Source organism: Mauremys mutica, chromosome 6 (genome assembly GCF_020497125.1).
Source record: "Mauremys mutica isolate MM-2020 ecotype Southern chromosome 6, ASM2049712v1, whole genome shotgun sequence".
Classification (NCBI taxonomy): domain Eukaryota; kingdom Metazoa; phylum Chordata; order Testudines; family Geoemydidae; genus Mauremys; species Mauremys mutica.
In genome coordinates this window covers 92,977,897-92,984,892 of record NC_059077.1, presented here as the reverse complement: position 1 = coordinate 92,984,892, position 6,996 = coordinate 92,977,897, and the positions used below count along the sequence as shown (strand labels likewise).

At 40.4% G+C, this 6,996-nt stretch overlaps 1 long non-coding RNA gene across 1 annotated transcript; it reads left to right on the top strand.

Moving 5' to 3' along the window:
• Positions 1-221: 221 nt before the first annotated feature.
• On the top strand, positions 222-4,805 carry LOC123372207. Its single transcript, XR_006580169.1, has 3 exons — positions 222-304; positions 1,016-1,154; positions 2,552-4,805. It is a non-coding gene; the product is annotated as an uncharacterized LOC123372207 (long non-coding RNA).
• The last annotated feature ends 2,191 nt before the right edge of the window (positions 4,806-6,996 follow it).

Here is a 6,996-nt window from a genome sequence, read left to right as displayed (position 1 = left end):
CCCTGTAAATGATCAAACCATTCACTTGGCCAGATTTTTTGGGGAACCAGTCATGTATATATTCATTTAGCTCTAAGACCCACTAGCTGCATGATAGATGCTTAAATGTAACAAAGATTCTACCCAACTATAATGGGTCTATAAACTCCACACTGGTTAACTATAGCTAACAGGAGCCTGAGCCCAATTAGGTCACTAGGTGGCACCTGGGGTTGTCAGGTATAAGTGGTCATCAAGCCCAGATGGGGGAGGAGCTGGATCTTCAGAAAGGAAGGAGTAGCGGGCAGAGTGATCCAGGTGAGAGGTAGCTGGAAGATTCCTCTTTTGGGCTAAAGGTAGAGAGAAGCCTGTGAGGCCAGAGCCAGAGGGCTTTAAGCTAAAAGAGAGAAAGGTTGGGGGAAATGCAGCATGGGGCCAGCAGTCGGTTGTCCTGAGCTAGGAGGAAGTGAGAGATAATGAAGCCCAAGAAGTAGTGACAGCAAAGCCTAAGGGGTGTTTGGGCTGAAGTGTGAGGGGATGTAGGGAGACAAGGAAGAATTCTGCAATCTCGCTCTTGGTGGTAGACAGTGGAGAGAGCTGTGGGGAATAGGAAGTATCCTTCAGGGTGAGAAGAAAGCCTGCAAGGTACAACAGGGGAGCTAGCTTTTTAGGGTTGACTGTGACAAGGGTAGGAACTAGACCTCTGGGGAGAAGCCCTGGAAGGTGTTGCTTGTTACAAAACAACCCAGGAGGGGACTGAAGAAAGGCTAATGGTAGGAGGGAATGGCAAGGTGTCTGACAGAGCAGACCTTGGGTGTGCATCCCAGGAATTGGAACCCAGTGTAGAGGATGGCCCTGGATTCCTCTACGTGCTACTGGGAAAGTGGTGTGAGGCTCCTGAGAAGAGGATGAGGGTGACTGAAAACCCTGAGAAAAGTGTGTGAGGACAATGGGACCCAGAATTTAGAGCTGAAGATCCAATATAAGGAATTGGACTTCTAGTTGTTGGGCATATTTTAGTTCCATCCTTTTTCAGAGTAACAGGAAGCCCAAGCTGGAGAGCCAGGTTGCAAGAAGAGGCAGACTACCATGAAACTGGAGTGACCACCAGAAAAGGACAGTAGAGGAAGAAATCCTGCTTATGCCATGCCCAGTCATGTGAGGGTGCGCCAATGGTGAGTCAACCCTTTTACACCAAATTGCACCTTATGCAACCTCAGTTATATGGGATGCAACTTATCCCTCTATAAATATGCAATTTAAGTGTTGCTGTCCAGTTAAATTCTGTGAGCATTGTCCCAAAGTCTTCCCACAGACAAAGCCCACAATGAAGTCTGGAGGCTTGTCTACACAGGGATACTGAGGAAAATTAATCCAAATTAACTAGAAGTGTGGAATTTACAGTGGATTAGTTAAACTACATTAAAACCCTGAGTGGCTGTTCTTATTCAAATGCACTTTAGAAATGAATTAAGCTAAACCAAATTAAGGATGTTTTAATTATGGGTAAAAACATCCACATGGCTTTAATGTGGTTTAACTAATCCACTGTAATGATTTGGATTAGCTTTCCTGAGTAGAGAAGCCCTAAATTTGGGGTTAGGTATGTAATTTAAGAATTAATGATGGCTGAACTATTTTTTGTGAATAGACGCTCTTTTTCCTGCTGGTGAATTATTTGCAAACAATCCTGACTTCTGCACATGCTTTTTTATTATTGATCAATATTTGACAAATATTCTCAGTCTATGGGTTTTCATGAACTGTGTGGTTTGACTATTCACTATTTGTGGTGAAGAATTGGTCAACAGATTCCACGGTATCATTTCTGCCCTATGATTGAATGAATGGCTAGATTGATTTAAATTAGATTGAAACTTTTCAAATGGGGAAAATCATCAGTGCTGATGTGTGAATGACAAGTAATAGAGCCTATTACATACAAATAGGCTTGTTCAAATGGCTTGTTCACTATGGCTGTTTGTACAAAAAGTAGTTACACAACCTTATGTGCAACAAAACCCCATTTGTGTGTGTGTGTAGTTAAAAAAAAAAATATCTGGATAGTATGTGAAAAAGGGAATTAATATGGCTGACCTAAACAATTCTTTGGAATTCAAACAAATATATGCAGGCCTTGTTTCCTGAGCCATTTGAATAGTCCTTGCTAGAACCAAATCTCTTGGAAATGTTACTTCTGCAGTACATTTATTCATTGTTTGCCTCCCTCTGGACAGTTTGGTTCTGATTAGGCCTTGAACTCTAAGTACCAAAATACCATGAAAAAGCATACTGCAGTACTTTCTGCTTGAGTCAGAAATCTCATAAGGGAGCCAGTTTTAGCAGTTTTTCAGTTACATTATGCAGATTTCAGAGGTTTGGATGAACATATGTAATTTGGGGAAATTATTCAAACTGGCCTTGATCTGTGAGTCTTTAGGGTTAATCCATCATTATTAGGAATGCTCTTTTAGAAGCTTGAAAACAGTCATAAAAATTTCATTGAAACATTTGATAGAAAAACATGACAATATTGCATGGTGATTTTCACATAACTTTCTTCTGTTTACAGATTTTAGTCCAGCTGGTCTGAAGTCAAAAAAATATTTGGGGGAAGACGCTGTATTTGAAAAGTGTGTGTGTATATATATGTATATATATCCACTACTTCTTATGTTTGCATATAGAAAAGAACATAACTTTCCTTGTCTTTATCAGAGCTATAGTTAATATAGCTTCTTTACTATCTTTTTATTTCACTCATTGTCACCATAGCTGGCTGTAGTCAGCGTCTGCAGCCTTGACTGATGATGACACTGTTCTGGTAACAGTATTGTGATGCTAAGCTGTTGCTATAGAGTCAAGAGAGGACACACAGATCATTATTTCTCTGGGATCATTTGTTGCCCGTTTCTTCTAAGCAGAGTGGTAGATTTAAAAACTCTGCATGGCAAATGATGTGATCCTCACCACTCAGCATCTGTCAGGACCTTCTACACTCTCTGGCACAACAGGGCCAAATTCTGTGGCAACACAAACTTATTCTTTTTCCTTGGAATGCCCTTCAATTGCCTGAATTATGGCTCATAGAAAATAAACTTATCAATGATTTTCCACAATGGGTTTTAGCTGTGTTCTCCAGAGACCTGTTTCCCGGAGGCTGAGCTGTGACAATTTTGTCCACTTGACCCAAATCAGAACTTCCTTCCCCTCTGTGTGTGCCAAGGATGAGGGAGCTTATAGTCAGGTTCATTGGCCCATTTCTTTGGGCCTAGATGGCTGCATATTCTCCAGTCAGCACAGCTGGCCAGCCTCTGTTTCTGGCTTCCCCCTGGCTAAAATCTGTATCCCAGTGTTGTTTCCTGACTAGAGGTAGAGGTGTAGTCCTGAATGGGTTGTGGAACACCCCTGCCAATATGACCTCCCATGCAAATGTGAGGTCATGCTGTGCAGAGGATGCCATTTTGGGAGCAATGGCAAAAGTGCCAAAATGCTGTTCTGGCTCCATTACACCTGTGATTACAACTGGGCTGATACTGAATTTTTTTTTTCTTCCAACCTAAAACCAAAACACAACATTTTGTTTCAATTTCCCCTCCACTGGCCCTACCCACAGGCTCCCAAGGCTTGGGCTTCAGCTTTCAAATCTAGAAAACTTTTCGTATCAGAAAATGACTTTAACTCATCATTTAGGCCTTGAGAGTTCTTCAATGGCACCCAAAAAGAAAGTGAAGTGAAATCTTCCTTTTATCTACAGCTACTATACAGGCAATAAGATGGCCATCTTCCCCCGAGTATCCATTGGCTTCAGTGCTGGTATGAAGAGATCGTGATTTGAGTGAGAGGTTTTTAATCTTCATTTCCATTCATTCTTGGTTCTCACAACTGAGATGCTAAATGGGTGCCAATTAGTGTCAAGTATAATACTAATTTTGGGGATGTAGGCATCTCTCCATTAGGAAAGGCTCTGAAATAGTTAACTCCTTTCATAGATCTCTAAACAGCTGTTTGACAGTAATGACTTCTAGTGTTGAGTGATGAGTGACAGACTCATGCTACAGATTAAGACTTACCAGTTAACTAAAGGCTCCCTGTACTATTACTGATGATCTCTTGAGACAGGATTCCCAACATTCAATTTATTAGAGAAATAAATGAGCCTTTTTTTCCCCTTAATCTGGAGAGGCCATCTGCATTTCAGCAGCAGAGACAGAAAAGGCTCAATGAAAGATAAAGTATTTCTGAAAATCAAGCAACCAAGCCAGCAATATCTGCAGAGTACTACAAACTTGTGGAGGCCCAGAACTACTGGAAAAATGACTCTTTTTTGCTCCAGCCCCAAATATATTGACACAGACCTGGAAGATGTGCTTAAAACCAAAGCACTAAAGTTTACTGCCCAATAAAGAATGATTCACACCATCAAAGATCTTCTGGAAAATTGATAAATGTGGCATTGACTACATCAAATCATAATTCTAAGATATGGCTTTAGGCAAAACTCAGCCCGTCTTGTAAATTTCTATAGTTCATCTAAACTATCTGTAAATGAATCTCTTGACATAATCTTATACAGGCAGCAAGACAGAAGTGGGTTTATAAGCATTTTTACAGAATATCAGTCTGGTCTCTTTTTGAGGTACCTAATGTAGCTCTGGCAGTGATCAGCAGCAAGTAAACATAGTCTAAAGAAGTGAAGTTCTGTATAAGATACAGCCTTGTGATCAAAATACAGACAAGAGACAATAAGATCCCCTCTGTAATAAAACTAAAGACACGGGGATGCATCCAAAGCTTTTATATGGCTAATGATCTAGTTTGTAGTATACATGGGACATCATTGTGGTGATTTATGGCTTGGGGGTGGGAGGGATAGGATGGGGAGCTGGGAGTACTATCTTGCCTGGTTCCTTATGCTTTCCTCCTCTCTTGACTTGCACAGCTGAACTAGGGCTAGGTACAAACTGGCTCAACCCTAGATTAGTCACGCTCAAAGTTAGGGAGTGTAGTTAAAATTTTCAAAGTAACTAATTCAACTACGCTGCACATGCATCATAGTTCTGATTACTAGTTAGGTTGTTATTCATATAAGTGGCGGTCATGAAGCAGTAACAGCAATAAGGGCCATCATAGGTGATTCTGACTGTTTCCTTTCCTGGAAGGTAAGAGAAGGGGAGCAGCTGGGACCCACTACTAATGTTTGGTCACCAAATACTCCTGTCTCACTCAATGCAAAATTGAACTCTTCAACTAAGCTGTCCCACGGTAATTCTCCACACACAGAAACAGAACCCCCACCACAATGAACTGGTCAAACCTACCCCTGGGAAAGAATGAGAGATTGTGATAGACAAGGAATTATTAAAATATAACAATGATGGGTGCCTGACAGGATCTAGATAGATCAATAAATAGAAAATAAACATCTGTAAGCACATCTAGTATATTCAGTGTGGGTAATCAATATGCAACCTTTGCATTCTCTAAATTTGTTGATATAAATGGGGGATTATTTAATTATATTCTGACAAACTCTAGTGCAGAAAATGCTTTGTTTGAGGAAATGCAGTTTTAGCTGCTACCAGCAGATGGAGATGTACGTAGTTCAGTCTCACATGGATGTAATGTTTCAATTCAGAACAAAATTGCAGGCAATGAAATATAAATGGCTCATCAGTTAATCAAGAAAGGAGAGAGCTGATTTTTTTCTCTCGAGTAGCAAGTGGCAGCATGAAGCGCCATCATGTTAATCTCACACTGGCCCTTCTGTGGATAGGAACATTGCATACTTTCCATGATTTACCGTATTTAATTTGATCTCCCATCTCTGCAGATGACAGAGGTGAAATGTGATTTTTGGTCAGTTTGGCAATGACATGGGAAACGTAATTCATCTTCATTGATTCCTCCCCCACCCCTTAAGCAAAAGAACTTTCACACTATCTGAACCTAGCCTGTGCAATTAACTTCCACAAGAGCTAAGAATGAGCTTAGGCCATGTCACTTTCAGAACTAACTGCAACACTCATTTCTCTGTTCTAATTTCTCATCAGAAAGTTCTGTATATACAGAGAAGAACCTAAACAGACAAGCAAACCAAGCACATACAAATTAATCAAGCTATTTTGCCTGCAATTTAGAAAGAGAATTTCTCTAAGTACTTGGGAGACCTGTGGATACTATGGTGATGTAAGCTGTTTAAGTACCTAGACTGACACACAGATAAACCGTTTCAAATAAAACTGACATGCAGGGCTGCCCGGGGTGGGAGGGGGGCAAATGGGGCAATTTGCCCTGGGCCCCACAAGGGCCCCCACAAGAATATAATATAATCTATAATATTGCAACTTTTTTTTATGGAAGGGGCCCCTGAAATTGCTTTGCTCCAGGCCCCCTGAATCCTCTGGGCAGCCCTGCTGACATGGGCCCTACTCAGTGTCAGAGCCCCATTCTGCTAGACTTTGTGCATGTGCATAGTAAGGTACAGGTCCTAGAGCTGGGTGAAATTTTTCAGGCAAAACATTTCTCAGCCAAAAATGTAGATTTGGCAACATCAGAATGTCGTGCAAGTACACATCAGTTGGTCCATATTGTTTCAATCAAACAAAATTCAGACCACCTTTTTGTTTCAATATTTTCCGTGTTTGGGTTCAAATTGCTGTTTTGAAATTCCCTTCAGTTTTTTATTACAAAACAATTCAAAACCTTTTAAAAATGCTCAAATTTAAACAAAACATTTTTTATTTTAGTTGAAATGTAGTTCAACCCAAAATGACTTTTCAAATCACTGAATTTCAGACTATTCCTTTTTTTTGTTCAACCAATATAACTTTTTACTTTTGGAATTGCCAATGAATTTAAACATACACTATGTGCATAACTCTAGTAGCTTCTGCCCCAATGAAATTACAATCTAAGTATATCTCGCAAAGGGTGAGAGAAGGGAGGGATGATTATCCACATTTTACAGCTGAAGAACTCATGTGAGTAGTTTGCCTGAGGTCACACATGAAATCT